This window comes from Crinia signifera, chromosome 5 (genome assembly GCF_055691185.1).
Source record: "Crinia signifera chromosome 5, ASM5569118v1, whole genome shotgun sequence".
Taxonomy (NCBI): Eukaryota; Metazoa; Chordata; class Amphibia; order Anura; family Myobatrachidae; genus Crinia; species Crinia signifera.
Genome location: NC_139221.1, coordinates 154,721,436 through 154,737,134, shown reverse-complemented (window position 1 = coordinate 154,737,134; position 15,699 = coordinate 154,721,436). Strand labels below are relative to the sequence as shown.

General features: G+C 39.0%; 1 protein-coding gene across 3 annotated transcripts in view; it reads right to left on the bottom strand.

Annotated features, from left to right (window-relative positions):
- The window catches only part of ADCY1 (adenylate cyclase 1), a 333,354-nt gene that overhangs the window by 153,525 nt on the left and 164,130 nt on the right, over window positions 1-15,699 (bottom strand). The window lies entirely within an intron of this gene.

Below are 15,699 nucleotides of genomic sequence, written 5' to 3'. Positions count from 1 at the left end.
TGATAAACAGTCAGCCAATCAGCACCTACCTGCCTTGTCACAGACTGTGTTTGAAAAATGTCAGACTGATTGGCTGGCTGTTTATCACTCTCCAGTTTATCACTTTTGAAGCTTAGAGAATCTGGCCCAGTATCTTAAGTGAAATCCTATGTATATTACAATTTTTTTTTGGTAATGAAAACAACTTTACTTTTGTATGTTTTCATTTAATATAATGGAAAAAGAATAATAGATGGCTTTTAAATTGACTTATTTCCATTATATTAACCATATATATTAACCATTATATTAACTGCTATAATAATGTAAATAAATAATGTAATAATTTCATAAAACACATATATTCACTGGGGACATGCACAATTAAGATATCATGGTGGAGAACACTTTAATCAGGGAAAAGCATCACAAGTATGGTGATTTGATTTCATTTGCTACTACAAGATAGAGAAGAGTGCTGCATAGAACAGTTACATAGGGCGGTATTCAATGATGATTTTGGCGATGTGCAGCGAATCCTGCCACTGGTCGTCGCGTTCCGGAGCCTCGCCGGCTCCAGTATTCAACGAGTCAGGGGCTCGCTGCCCCTGACCGGCAAATTTTAACTCCTGCGGCGATGCCGCAGGGAGCCTGAGGATGGTGGCAGGCAGGGAGATGGAAGTCTCCCTGCCTGCCCCAGAACGTTTGTGAGGGGGAGGTGGGCTCCCTGGGTGCCAGGCAGCACAGGCTGGTCTGTGTAAAAAAATATATATATATATATATTTCTTTTTAAATTAAATATATATTCATGTGCTTACAGCACATGAATAAAAATAGCACGCCCCTCCTCAGAATAAAATTCCAGATTTCTTGACACCAATTGTAAAAAACAAAACACTTTATTTTAAAAGTTCACCTTCCACTTCACCATAAAAAGATAGCGATTGCTACTCGGTGAATCATGGCGAAAAAAAACTTGAAATGTATTCGCTATCTGGTCATTGAATAGGGTGATTCACCGTTTTAGTCAGAAATTCGCCTTACAGCACAAAATCGCCATAAAAACCTGGCGAATAAGCCTCATTGAATACCGCCCATAATGTTAACCTGGAGTAAAATTATCTTAAGTAGAGTTTTACAAGCCAAGAGACTATTCTGAAGTTGAGTCATATTCTTCAAGACTTCGTTGATGTATGGACTGTTAAAGAAAATTGAAGGATATTCAAGGAGACGAAGACAACCATGTTACAAAAAGAAAACAGATTGGGTTTTCTGTGGTCCCTACCATTTACAAAACTGACATCAGTATAATATACAGTATAATACATATATAATATACAGTCCATTCAGCCAGCCATTCACAAATCCCAAGCAGTTTGCCCCAGTGCACGCAAATGAACACAACTGCAGCCACACATACAGGATCCAGACAGAGGCACTCGGAGGGCAAAAATAACTAACACAACTCTGTTTTTAGGTATTCAACATTTCAATGCTCTGTGCATTTTCATTTATATACGTATATATATAAAAGGAATCAGGGGTGTCTGGCACAGCCACTTAATCAAGTACTGGGTGGGCGCCTGTGCTGAAGAAAATTTGGATTACAAACGCACGGCACTCCACAGCTTCGTAATAAGTGAAAATGGTTTTAATAGCACCATTTCAATACATAACTCCTATTGTCATCAAGTCTGATGCATTTGTCGTCTATATATACATACACACACTAATGGCCAAAATTGTGGAAAACTTTTGGAAAATGCAGTTAATCTTGAGGAATTATCTTTATTGCAAAAAAAAATTATACCTAAATAAAGATAAGATGATTTCTTCAACTCAAAATTGACCAATAGAAGTGATTGTTCTAAGAGCCCATCAGGTGCTGCGATGCCACAAAATGGATTCAATAGGGTGAAAGCTCACATTTGCTGGTCCCTTTTTTTTTTTTTACTTTCATCTCTTAAATTAAGCTGTGTAACTTTATTTAGAATGACAAGCAAAGTAAAAAGCATTGACTGGTCACTTAGCAAGAGATACAAATAATTACTTTACATGAAAAAGGAGACACTTTCAATGAAATTATAAGAAAAGTAGGTGGACTAAGTATCAACAGACTCGGGGTTAGATGTATGAAGCAGTGATAAAGGAGGAGAAGTGATAAAGTGCTTGGTACTTTATCACTGGCCAATCAGCTCATAACAGTCACTTTTTAAATCCAGCCTGTAACTTAACAGTTGGGAGTTGATTGGCCGGTGATAAAGTACCAGGTATTTAATCTCTTCTCCTCCGTTATCATGGCTTCATACATCTACCCCTCTGTCAACTAAAAACCAAACTGGTATAGGTAGGCAAAGATTCGCAGAACCATGCTGTAATAGAAGAATGAGAAATATCATCTGAGGCAATTCAAAAATATTTACATGAATGTGTTGTAAATCAGTACCAGGACTCTTTGACAAAGACTTCAATATTTGGATTAAATGCCAAATATCCAAAGAAAAAGCCACTTTTATCTCTCAAAGCAGAAAAGAGTAACATGGGATTAAAAGCAAATTAATTGGTTAGAAAAACAATTGAACAGAATATTCATATTTGGTAGTGTTGGAATGAAGAATTGGAGAAGATTTGTTACCTGAGTGCACAACGTCTACTGTGAAGCATGCAATAAGGATTATGCTGCGGGGATGTATGAAAGCAAAAGATGAGGGCCCTTTAAACATCAGCAAATATATCAGTGATGTATTAGATTCAAAATTAAAACTGTCAGTATGAGATCCCTTTTTGTGATAATGAGACTTTCATATTTCTGCAGGACTCTGCACCTTCTCATGGTCTTATGCAGTGCAAAAAGTGCAAAACTAAAACATTTTATGATGCATGCTTTTTTGTGTAATATTTAATATTTTTTTGATCGCACCTTGCCTAAAAAAACAGCATCAATTCTTCAAGGATTTTGAAGAGACTTGGAAGGGAGGTTGTTCTAAACATCTTGGATAACTAACCACAGATCTTGTTAAACTCCTTCTGTCTCTTCATGTAATCCCAGACTTGATGTTGAGGTCAGGGCTCTGTGGGGGTCATATCATCTCTTCCAGGACTTCTTGTTCTAATTCTGAAGATAGTTCTAAATGACATTGGATCTACAGTATGTTTGGGGTGCTTATCCTGCTGCTCTGATCTGTCATCGGCATTACATGCAATAGTATCTAGTAGGTATTATTTTATATGGTTTAGCAGCAGACATTTAGGCATTCCAATAGAATGAGCATTTAGAGAAGCAAAGTATTATGGGTAATTCTAGACAAATTAACATTTGGCAGCCAACTCCCACTTTAAAGGTATATAAGCCACTTCGCCAGATAAAGACTCAGTCTTTCCTGGGGCCAGGGGAACTGAATACAAAATGGCGCCTGCTGTATACATTTGGTACTTTGTATACTATAGTGTTCATTTAAAATCAGACAATTGGTTATCCGTCGTGCAGAGGAACGAAAACCCACACAATACAAATGTAAACATGTTACATTCTGAGTATGACGACATTTTAAACAGATATGTCAACATTTTGAATGTTGACCATCTGAACCATTTGACGTTATACTGTCAAAATTCTGAATGTTGACAATATGACTGCATGCCAAATTTTAATAACGATAGTTATGTAAATTACTGCTTTGATTTGATAACCAAAAAGAAAATTAAGATTATATACAAATCTACTGTTATTCTCTACCAATCCAATTTTCTCCTGGTATAGCATTCTAAGGGAGGTATTCAATCAAGGGTCACAATTGTCGGTATGTCCCGACACCCATGACCCGGGCCCGTTTTTATTTTGCTCAACCGCAAATCAACAGGCGGGGTTCAATGTCCCACCTGCCGATTGGCGAAAAGGGGGACGTGTCCACAGTACACGGCCGTGGCTTGTTGAGATCCGGCTTCTTGGCAAAACGGGCCAGACAGCTTTAAAAATCGGGAACGTTCTGCCAATCTGCCTCTTCAATGCTGTTGGTCAAGACAGCATTTGATAGGCGCCCGCCGCCGCTATTTCCCCTATCAGAAATAGCGACAGGGATTGAATACCCCCCCTATATCTTCCAAAGTCCATGTGATCATAGGCCATGGATATAAACTGTAGCTTTCATCTCATTGTATTTAAATGGTTGTTGGTTAAGCATGAACATATAATACACACAGGATGCATGGTACCCAATCACACTGTCAAAGAACGGTCTATCTATATACTGTAAATAATCTTTGGTTTTTGGTACCATTGAAAACAAAAAAGTATAGACCATACTAAAGACATTGTCTTAAGTTTGATACTTGTTAATATTTTGTTCAATTTTATAGGTCACATACAAATTATTATAGCCATCAATGTTAATGTATAACCTACCAGTATTGAGCTATTTTGGAAATGTGCTTTGAAAAAGTTACAACTATATACTGCAATTGGACAACAAAATAAAATAAAAATATTACTAAAGCAATGAAACTTTAATGCCAATTAATCTGTAACAAATTGTGTATGAGTCAAGTAAGTAGGCTGGGGTTGTACAGCTACCCATCTGTTCACCATCTGTTGCAATATAAGAGCTGATGTTTATTATTTAGCTATACTATGAAAGTAATTGAATATGTACCCTTAGGTTAAGTGCCAAGTAAACCAGATGCAGACACATTACATGATGATTTGCAATGTGAGGTAAGTACGGCATGTATTATAACTCCTACATGTCTTCTGGATGCATACGTAGTAACTCAATTAAAGTTTTGTTAAAACTTGACTAGAGTGGTAAAAATTGTGCTATATAGATATCTATACTACTTACGTGATTAGATATAAACACATTAACTGTAATTAGATCTTAAGGCTATCCAGAAAATTGTATAGGAATACTTTCAGTCTATGTTATTTATAGGAGGGATGAGCCAAGCTAGCATGCTAGTCATTGTAAACGCTCTTCTCTGACTGGATTACAATCAATCAAATAACTAGTAGTAGTAGTAGTAGTAGTAGTAGTAGTAGTAGGTTTATTTATAAGGCGCCACAATGTGTCCGCAGCGCTGTACATAGCAAACAAAAAACTAAAAAGGTGAATTCAACTGCTAACAACATGCTTCCAAGTAGTGCTAGAACTGAGACAAGTCAAGTTTCCAATTTCTGTGTCACACCTGTATATTGTAGTTAAAGCTGGGTACAGACTGGACAATGTCTGTACCCAATGACATCTTGCGCAATGAGCCATTGTGGGTGGAAGGGTCGTGCTTCATTCTTGCTAACGATATCCTCCACCGTCACTGCATGTACAGACGAGGGCAAAATCATTTAAGATGTCGTCCAGTGTGGGCCCAGCTTAACACTTCAGTGTAATGATGGCAAAATTATCTATTTTATTAACAATCTATGTAAAAGGATGTAGGCATTACATATGAGATAGCAAGTCGTTGATGATGCAAGCGCATCTATGCAGGCATATTGATTTATTGAAATTGCAACTAAGGACGGCACTAAATCCGGGATTCCGACTGTCAGAAATTTTTCCCAACACTGTTGCACAATTTCCAACAAATATGGTGCAGTTGTAAATTGGTTTGCCTTTAATCTTCTGCCCAGTTCTTGTACCAAAGATTTAACATTTTGATTCATTAGTCCATATAATATTTTTTCAGTCTCCAGAAGTCCATTGGTCTTGCTTCATGGTCCATTGTAGCCCCTAGGTTCTTATTTCTCCATGTTTCCTCAAAACCTGTCAAACTTGCAACTCCAAATCTGCACAATTGAAAATGAGACTTGCTCACTTCAACTAGTGTTAAGCTGTGCATGCGTGAAGCTTTTGCCCTGTGGAGCCATCTATCATAAAGAAAATTGTTGACTCTCAGTCAGTTGGGGCTGCCAGACCTCTTCCTGTCAGTGTTTCAAAGTGCCTTCTAATGCTGTAGGAAACCGTACGCACAGACAAATTGGCTTCATTTACAAATGTATGTATGTAAGTGCAAAGAAAATTCTACACTTTTAAGGATTATAATTGTATTTTTGCCTTCTTTTGCTAGTTGCCTTTTTCATCCCATTATGACAGCAATATGATAATTCCTGCAGTGCAATATTGTCCAAATAAAGCTTCAGATGGTGTGATAAAAGTCTGTCGCAACACTGCTTTTATACAAGGTTTTTTATAAGGAATCAACAGAAGCTGGGACACTTGTAGCACTAGTTTGCAATCACTTATACAACTTAATTTACTTGTAAATACATGTTAACACAATAAATTGGTGTTTACCCCCAATAATGGAAGGATAAAATGACGAGTTATAGAGCTTATGTATATGTAGAGTTTAGTTATCATACAGTACAGTATATATTATTTCTAGAAGGTGATTTTTGGTGACAATCCCTTTTCTCCCTTCATATTTAACCAAAATCAATAAATGATTTACCATTTTAAAGAATAATTTATCTGCTTCTGATGAATTGTCAATTTAGAATTGCAAATTGTATTGTTTGTTTAAAAATCAAAGTTTAAATTTAACTTTTGCCCCTAGAGTTCTTTCCCTGGGTGCGTCCATACGGCATGGCTAAGATGATCAGTTTTGCTTGGCTACTCGAAATGGCTGCAAATGAGCCGGTTGTTTAACATCCTACTACAAACCCCCAACCTCGCTATAAACAATTATTTAAAGTTAGAAGAATATACCAATACAAGTAATATAAACTGACCAATATGTTAAATGGCAAACATATAAGTTAGGAATAACAATTAATAATTAAAAGGCAATCCCATGAGTAATGAAAAATAATATCAGTGAAAAATACATTGCATAAACCAGTATTTATAGGTCCATTTTTGTTTATTTCTTTAATTATGCACATTTGACTTAACCTATTCTGCTGGGTCAGAAATTGTCCCACTTGCTTCCACAGACAGAAATGCCCAAAACATGACCTGTAGGGAACACATTAGGGAACAGGCAGAGAACCACTTACAGAAAAAGACACATAGAAAAAGTGAATCTGATAAATATATTCAATACGCATGCAGTCACTTAACGTCACAGCACCAGGATGAATGATACTATATTATATTAAGCTGCATTAACCATGGAATCTCAAATCCAATATTAGTAATGGCCCAATCGGTGTGAATACGGTTCTCTGTAGTTGCCTTTTTATTTAGGATGTTGATTTTTCTTGTGGTGACACAATTTATTTCTCATCTTATTCACAACCCATTTGAGTTGACCTTCATTGCATCTGCCACCCCACATGTATACATTATTTTCATTGGAGAGATAATTAATGGTGCTATTCACTAAAACCCACAAATACACTATTTAAATAATCATCAAAAACAATTGCTGGATAATATATATGTAAATAGAACTTTACCACCACAATAGGAACTGATAAATTAAGTGTTCAACAACTTTTGACCAGAAGTGCATATACTAGTATTCTTGACCAATAATTTGTCTACTCACTAGCTATTTTCCCATTGTCACAAGGCTTTTTTTTCCCTCTCTCACTTTGTTCTTCATCTACCCTTCTACCTTTTTCTCTCCCCTCTTTTTCCCATCTCTCCAGTGTTCCTCCCATCTCTCTACTTGTCTTTCATCCAATTTTCTATCCCCTTCTATCAACTTGCTCTTATTTCTCATCTTCCTCCATTTCCCATAGGTGTCTACTGAATTATTTAATTATTTTCAATCTGCCTTCTTTTTGCCTTTTACATTGTCTTTATACTCCTCGTTTTTCATGTTTGAATCATCTCTGTTCTCATCCTTGCCACTTTTGTTCTTCTCTTAACTAATATTCCCCTTTAATACTTTATTGTGCTTATTTTTTTCAGTTTGCTTTCATATTTATTTAGCCTCCTTCTCATTATACTCACACCTAGCTTCCACTTAATGCATACTTCAGTCTGTTTTTTTCTCCTGGTCTTTTGTAGTCCACCTCTTTGATTCTTCTATATCCTGTTCCACTTCTATCTCACATCACAGCATTGGTGCATAGTATGCTGAGCCCCATTTGGGAGAGTAATGCAGTCCAGTTAACGCCTGCCCCAAGTACACTATGCAGGAGTCTCTATGCAACTTGCCCTGATCCCGCTATTTGGTAAGGGACATGTACCTGCATGCACTCCTGTCACCATTGGTATCCAGATCTTGGAGAATCCCATACCAGGTATACAGGGTGTTCTGGGTGTAGGAAATGTGTTCACAGCAGTCAGGGAGAGTAACAAAGCTGTCGCCTTCATTTTATCCAGCGCTTCATAGTGCAATGATTGGGTTTGGCCAATTTGCACTGCATGTTATCACTGCTAGCCGTTAAGAGTTCTAGGATGGACTCCAGTGCACAGCATATTCTAGTTGGATGTTCAGCGTGGTCACATTATAGATTACCGCAAGGTGTCCACAGCACTGTACAGGTTCTAACTATACAATATTAAGATTCCTAGGAAAACTATTAAAAATGATACAAACAAATGCAGCGTTGTATGAATAGTGGAAGTGAGGATAAGTTAAAGAATGCTAGTAAAAGCAAGTATTGCTCATTTGAGTATAAAAATAGAAAAAAGTAAAATCACTGATCTTGTACACAACAAGTGAGCAGACAAGCAGGACCACTGTCATTGTTGTGCAATGCTAGTTAAGAGATCTACCCTGGTGGCTGGGAGTGTGCTATGAGAGAATAAGTGAATAAAGCCCTGCCTTTGAGGTCTTAAGCTGGGTACACACTAGACAACACATATTATTAATGATATAGTCGATATCGCTATCATTGAAGATATATATCGTCCAGTGTTTACAGTCAATATCATTAATGATGCGTGGGTCATTGGGGGCTTAAATCATACATTTGCACAAATACAGTATATGTAAACAATATCTCTATATTCTGTTATCATGTAGCGTTTAAGACTGGTTGCTAATACCATTCAGTGAGCTGGATTTTTTAATTACCCAGTATTACCTTTCCCTTTCATGCATCTCAATGGTATTACTAAACTAATTGAGCATCTGCCACTATATATATATGTAGATATATGCTTCCATTCATCTATACCTGCAGCTCAATCTTACAATATCATCTACTGCATGTTCGGAGTAGCTGGTGGATTATGTCAATGACCGATCTCACAAAACAATATTGTATGAATACTGTTCTCCCGCGGTATTGCAGATATAGTCAACTATATTGGCAGCAACAGAAGTCATCTAGTGTGTACCCAGCTGTACATTCTAAAAAGATGGAAGGATGTAACAAAGAGGGTGAACTGGGAAAGAGAGTAGGCGGGACGTCATAGTGATAGAGTACTGAAGTATGAAGAGGACTGATAGGATAATAGATTATTTAGAACTTCTTTAAAGGTATATATTCTGGGAAAGTTGAGCATTATAGTGATTTCTACGGCAATAGGACACCATTAAGTGGTTGACCATAAAATCACATGGAACTGGTGCACCGATGCTTAAGCATGAAGCCAGTGGTGTATTTATAATGGGTGCAATGTGCATGGTGCATATACGCCCCTGAGCCCCATGGGGCCTACACCGCACACACTGCACCCATTTTTAATACTTGCCATCTGGAGTCCGGCAATGAAGGCAGCATCAATGGCAGGATTTTAGAAAAACTGGCTGCCGCACAATTTTTTGGTGTGGTCTGCGCATGCGCAGTAGAGGCTGAGTAGAGTGCTCAGCCTCTACTGCACTGTGCAGTGCGGTGCTGCTACAGCGAGGGAGGAGAAGGACTGAATGGAGGAGGCCTCCTCTTCTCTTCAAGCACTTCTGCATGGAGCACATTAACTTTGCCACAAAGTGGCTACAAAAGCCTTGTATACTACTCATCACTGAGGATTCACTGTTTTACGCATGTCAGCCAGTCATGTCAGGATTCTCATGTGAATGTGGTCTGGTGCAGCAATTCCAGACATACATGGCATCCCTATATTGCACATGACTCACACATCCAGTTTACTGCTATAACTCCCTATTTAAACTGCTCTTTGCCACCTGAACCTTGCCAGTACAATAAGTCTCCTAGAACTCTTAAGGCCCATATATGGGATGCAGTTAAAATCCCGGTGGTCGGGATCCCGGCGTTCAGAATCCCGACCGCCGAAATCCCGACACTTTCTCCCTCCGTGGGTGTCCACGACACCCCTGGAGGGAGAATAAATTAGCGTGCCGAGCGCAGCGAGGCACCGGGCCCGCTGCGTGGCGAGCACAGCAAGCCCGCAAGGGGGTGCAATCCACGTCCCCCCCTTGCTGGGATTTCGGCGGTCGGGATTCCAGCATCGGGATTTTGAACGCCGGGATCCAGACCGCTGGGATTTCATACTGAATCCCCATATACACTGGGCGACTTTGAGCTGAAAGCAGCTCAGCTTACACTCCTAAGCTGCTTTCAGCTTGAAAGCCACCAAGTGTGTACGGGGAAGAGATGAGTGGTTAAGAAAACCTTCACAGCATGATGATGATTATTATTGACCTTTATTTATATAACACTAAAAAGGGGTATGCTGCACCTTACAGAGTGGAAAAATACAAATAGTATACACAAGTAAAAAGTAACGCCCAGTACAGAACATTGAATGAATAGATAAAGTTTATAGACATAGCAGCAGAAGTAATCGTTACTGTACATCCAAAAGAGCAGGGAGTGAGCCAAACCCACAGATAAAGGTATATGTGAATGTATAAGGTATTATGTACAGTATGTAGAAAAAGTACATGAGGAGAGATGGCCATACAAGCTGAACTCCAAGGTAAAATATACTGTGGGGAGAATTTACTAAGATGGGAGTTCCTAGTTCACATGGGAAGTTGCTATGGCCAACCAATCAAATACTATCTATTATCTTCTAGAAGGTTCTAAAATATAACAAGTATATTTTGATTGGTTGCCCATAGCAACATCCCATTTGAAATAAAAGTCCCATCTTTGTAAATTCCCGCCTGTACAGTATATCAAAGTCTGATCACACTATCTGATGCCTTTTGGGGATCAGTGGGCTCTGTGGAAGCAGACCCAGGGGGACTTCATGTAGAAAATGAAAAATAAAGAAATCCAAATGTAAATTTTCCAAAATGAATATCGACACAATGCTTCTGGTAGAATGTATTTTTGTCAAAGTAGTCAAAAATGGGCATCTCTGGCAAGCCCATTAGCTCTATATTCACAGATATAAAAAAGTTATATAGAAAAAGAACACCATGCCTATTATGAAACAAGGAGGAGGCTTGATTATGTTTTTGGGCTGCTGTGCTGCTCCTGGCACAGGATATATTGAATATGTGCAGTACACTATGTACTATCAAAATGATCAAGAGAATCATAAGAGTTCTATTGCAGATGTGATGTTGATATGGGCAACCAATCAGATACTATCTATTATCTTTTAGAAGGTGTTAAATAAATAAGAAGTAGTCGGATTGGTTGCCCATAGCAACATCCCATCTTCAAGAGAACTACTATTGTATCTTAGTAAATGCGTGGGTCATGCAATAGAAAAATGAAACAGAACAAACAGTAAAAAACACCAAAGAATGGATAAGAACAGAACATTGGACTATTCTGAAGTGGCCTTCTATGAGCCCTGATCCTATACAACAGGGGTGGGGAACCTTTTTTTTTTTTGCCAAGGGCCGTTTGTATGGGGAAAAAATCCTTCAGGGGCCATATGTAAAAATTTCTCTTACAAATTGTCCTGCTGCAGCCGTCCCATGCTCCGGCGGCTGCCGCTGAATAGGACTGACAGTCTCCGGCTGCTGTTGATTAAGAGGAATCTCGCGAGAGCTACCGACCTCTTGCGGGAATTCCCCAGTACTTGACTCCCGGAAAAGCCGCCGGACGGGTGGGCGAGCCACTCAGACCGGCTACGCGGGCCGCATACGGCCCCCGGGCCTGAGGTTCCCCACCACTGCTATAAAACATCTATGGGAAGAGCTGAAATATGCACAGGCAGCCATCAAACCAGAGAAAGGTGGTTTGCTCGGTAAGAGTGGGCAACACAACCTGCTGATATGTACAGTATTCTCAGAGCTGGTTACAGTGATTGCTTTTATACGGTGTGCAAGAAAATATTAGTTTATGGGGCCCATCAATTTTGGGATTATCCTAAGACAGCTTCACATGCCATGCAGCAGTCACTTACCATTGCCACTCTTCACATCCCAGCAGCCTGCAATCCCAGTGTGTAGATGCTGATACCTGCCTGTCTTGTTGCTACATGCATCTAAAAAACATATCCAAAATACGACCCTATCTCACACAAGACACTACTAAATCTTTTATCCATGCACTCATTATATCCCACATTGATTATTGCAAGAGTCTCCTAACTGGTCTTCCCAAGAACAGACTCTCACCACTGCAATCCAGTTTAAATGCTGCTGCTAGGCTGATCCTCCTTGCAAGACACTGCTGATCGTCTGCTGATCCGCTCTGCCAGTCCCTTCATTGGTTGCCTGTATCTTACCGTATTCAATATAAAACACTTCTACTTGCATATAAAGCTATTAACCACACTGCACCAGCATATATCTCTCTACTTGTCACAAAATATCTCCCATCTCGACCACTCCGCTCTGAGGATATCTCCCATCCTATGGAATGCCCTTCCATGCACAATAAGACTCTCCAATAGCCTCCAAACTTTCAATTGTTCCCTGAAAACTCACCTCTTTAGGCAAGCCTATCATATTTAAGTTCTACACGCATAACCCTCTGAGGCACTTATGTATTATTTAGCTTCCCTTCTGGACTTGTAACTTGGTGGGACTGCTATGCTATTACTGATGCCTGTCATTGTGTTTCCCTACTATATCCCTATAGATTGTAAGCTTGCAGCAAGGCCCTCTTACCTCAAAGTCTGTCTGTTGTTACCCAGTTTGTTTTATCACTGTCTACTATTGTAAAGTGCAATGGAATCTGCTGCGCTATATAAGAAACTGTAAATAAATAAATAAATAATACATGCACCTCGGGCCAATTGCATCCAGGCATCTTGAGGTGGTGATGTGCCAGAGCACACCTACATCTGTGCCAAATGTGCTCAGAAACATGACCCTAAAGACCCACAGGAGGTTTCCCACGGTGGAACCGAAACTGGGAGTTTGTGAAGCAAAGCGTAAGATACACATTGACTTTGAAAACAGCAATTTGTGTTATGGCACATCGCGCATAGCACTCAGGTTTTAACAACAACCATTTATCCAAGTACAGTAGAATTATTTAAATCAAGTCATGCTTTCATCCACAGTATTATAATATATATATATATATATATATATATATATATATATATATATATATATATATATATATGCCATTATATAAATAAATGTAAATTCTGCACCAGATGACCAGATGATACTATATGTGGTTGTATTCATTTTAAAATATTGCATATCCTATTTTATTGTGTAAAATAACTTGATTATTTTATACTTAATAGAAATCAGACAATAAATCAGATTTTGGTTCAACAGAGCATTTCAATCTAAAATGAAAATGGCATGGACAAAACTGATGGGACCCATAAACTAAAATTTTCTTGCAAACTCTTTAGAAGCAATCACTGTAACTAGCTCTGAATGAGAATACTGTACCTGACAACAGGTTATTTAAGGCCCCAAAAACGTTGGCCCCAAATGCAGCCATATCTTCCTTTTTTGGATACACTTCATCATTTTTGAATCTCTGAGTAACGCTGAGTTTTCTTTCATATTGCATATCCAAGAAGAGGGCACCAGACCACATTACACAGTAGCGCCGGACTGCAGAAATTGGTGTACATATATATATATATATATATATATATATATATATATATATAAGGATCTTGTTGCCCGGCACTCGCTGGTTGAATTTTATAGTATCACCCGGTGCCCTCCTCGATGGGGTCAAACGACCTTGCAGATAGTGGGTACAGACACACGGCACTCTCAGGATTTTCTTGTGAAAAAACGTGATTTTTATTTCAAACACGATCCAACATGTTTCGGGTCTTGCCCGTCCTCAGGGATCCCTGAGGACGGGCAAGACCCGAAACATGTTGGATCGTGTTTGAAATAAAATCACGTTTTTTCACAAGAAAATCCTGAGAGTGCCGCCTGTCTGTACCCACTATATATATATATATATATATATGTAGATACATTTGGGACACTAGTGACACATGATTTGGAAGACCTTGACATAAAAAGACCTAAACACATATGAATTTGACTAAAAAAGAACTGGAGACACTTAAAGAGCTGAAGGATAACAAAGAGATCACAATCAAACCAGCAGATAAGGGGGGGGGGATAGTTATACTAGACACTCGAGATTACACACAGGAAGCCATGAGAATACTATCAGACCCACACACATACGAACCACTCACCTCAAACCTGACAGCAATGTTTCAACACGAGATGAGAACCCTTCTACAAGAAGGTAGAGATAAAGGCATACTTACCGAAAAAGAACACCTTTTCCTTGATAACCCTAATCCAGTTATCCCTGTTTTCTATTACTTACCTAAAGTCCATAACTGAACACCCCCCAGGCCGCCCCATAGTATCAGGAATCCAGTCACTCACACAACATGTACAACCCTACGTAAACACCCAGAGATCCTACATCAGGGACACCACTGATATAATCAGAACACTGCAAACCATACAATGGGAGGACACATCCTGGATCTGTACCAGTGACGTAACTTCACTCTATTCGATCATCAATCACAAACGAGGCATAGCAGCAGTAGATCACTATCTCAAAAAAGACATTACACTACCCACCGATCAAGCACACTTCATATTGGATTGTATTCATCAGATATTGGAGCACAACTACCTGTGGTTCGGGGATACATACTACAGACAGACCACAGGCACCGCCATGGGCACTAGATTCGCCCCTAGCTACGCCAATCTCTTTATGAGCCATTGGGAAGACCACAACATCTGGTCAATTTTCGAGCTAGGGGAGAATCTGGTGCTGTGGCGGAGATACATCGATGACGTCATATTCATCTGGAGAGGGACAGAAAGCAGCCTCAATACATTCATGCAACATATAAATAGTAATCAGAATAACCCCTACTTCACAACTGAGTACAGCAAGAAACAGGTCAACTTCCTTGACATAAACATATTCTTCAAAAACAACCAGATCAACACAAAAATTTACCAAAAACCTTTAGATGTTAACAGCTACATTTTATCCACTAGCGGTCACCACCCAAACTGGCTATCCAGCATCCCCATCAGTCAATTACAAAAAATAAGACGAAACTGCACCCAGATCACAGACTACTAGACTCAAACTGACATTATGAGCACACAGTTCAGAGAAAAAGGTTACGACAGCAATATAATAAATGAGGCCTACAAAAAAGCTGAGACAGCAGACAGAGACCATTTACTGACATACAAAAATAAAACCAAGGACGACAAGGAAAAATTCAAATTAACATTTATCACAAAATATAACACCGACAATAGATTGTTCTATAACATCATGCAGAAACACTGGCACATCCTACTAGAGGATGAAATTCTAGGAGATATTCTTCCACCTAAACCCAAGATGATCTATAAAAAATCATCCGATCTCAAACAAAAACTGACCCATAACCATATAAAATCCCTAGAGACTACTGACAAAAACAGAGGTTTTTTCCAATGCGGTAGATGCAAACTCTGTAAACTAGGACG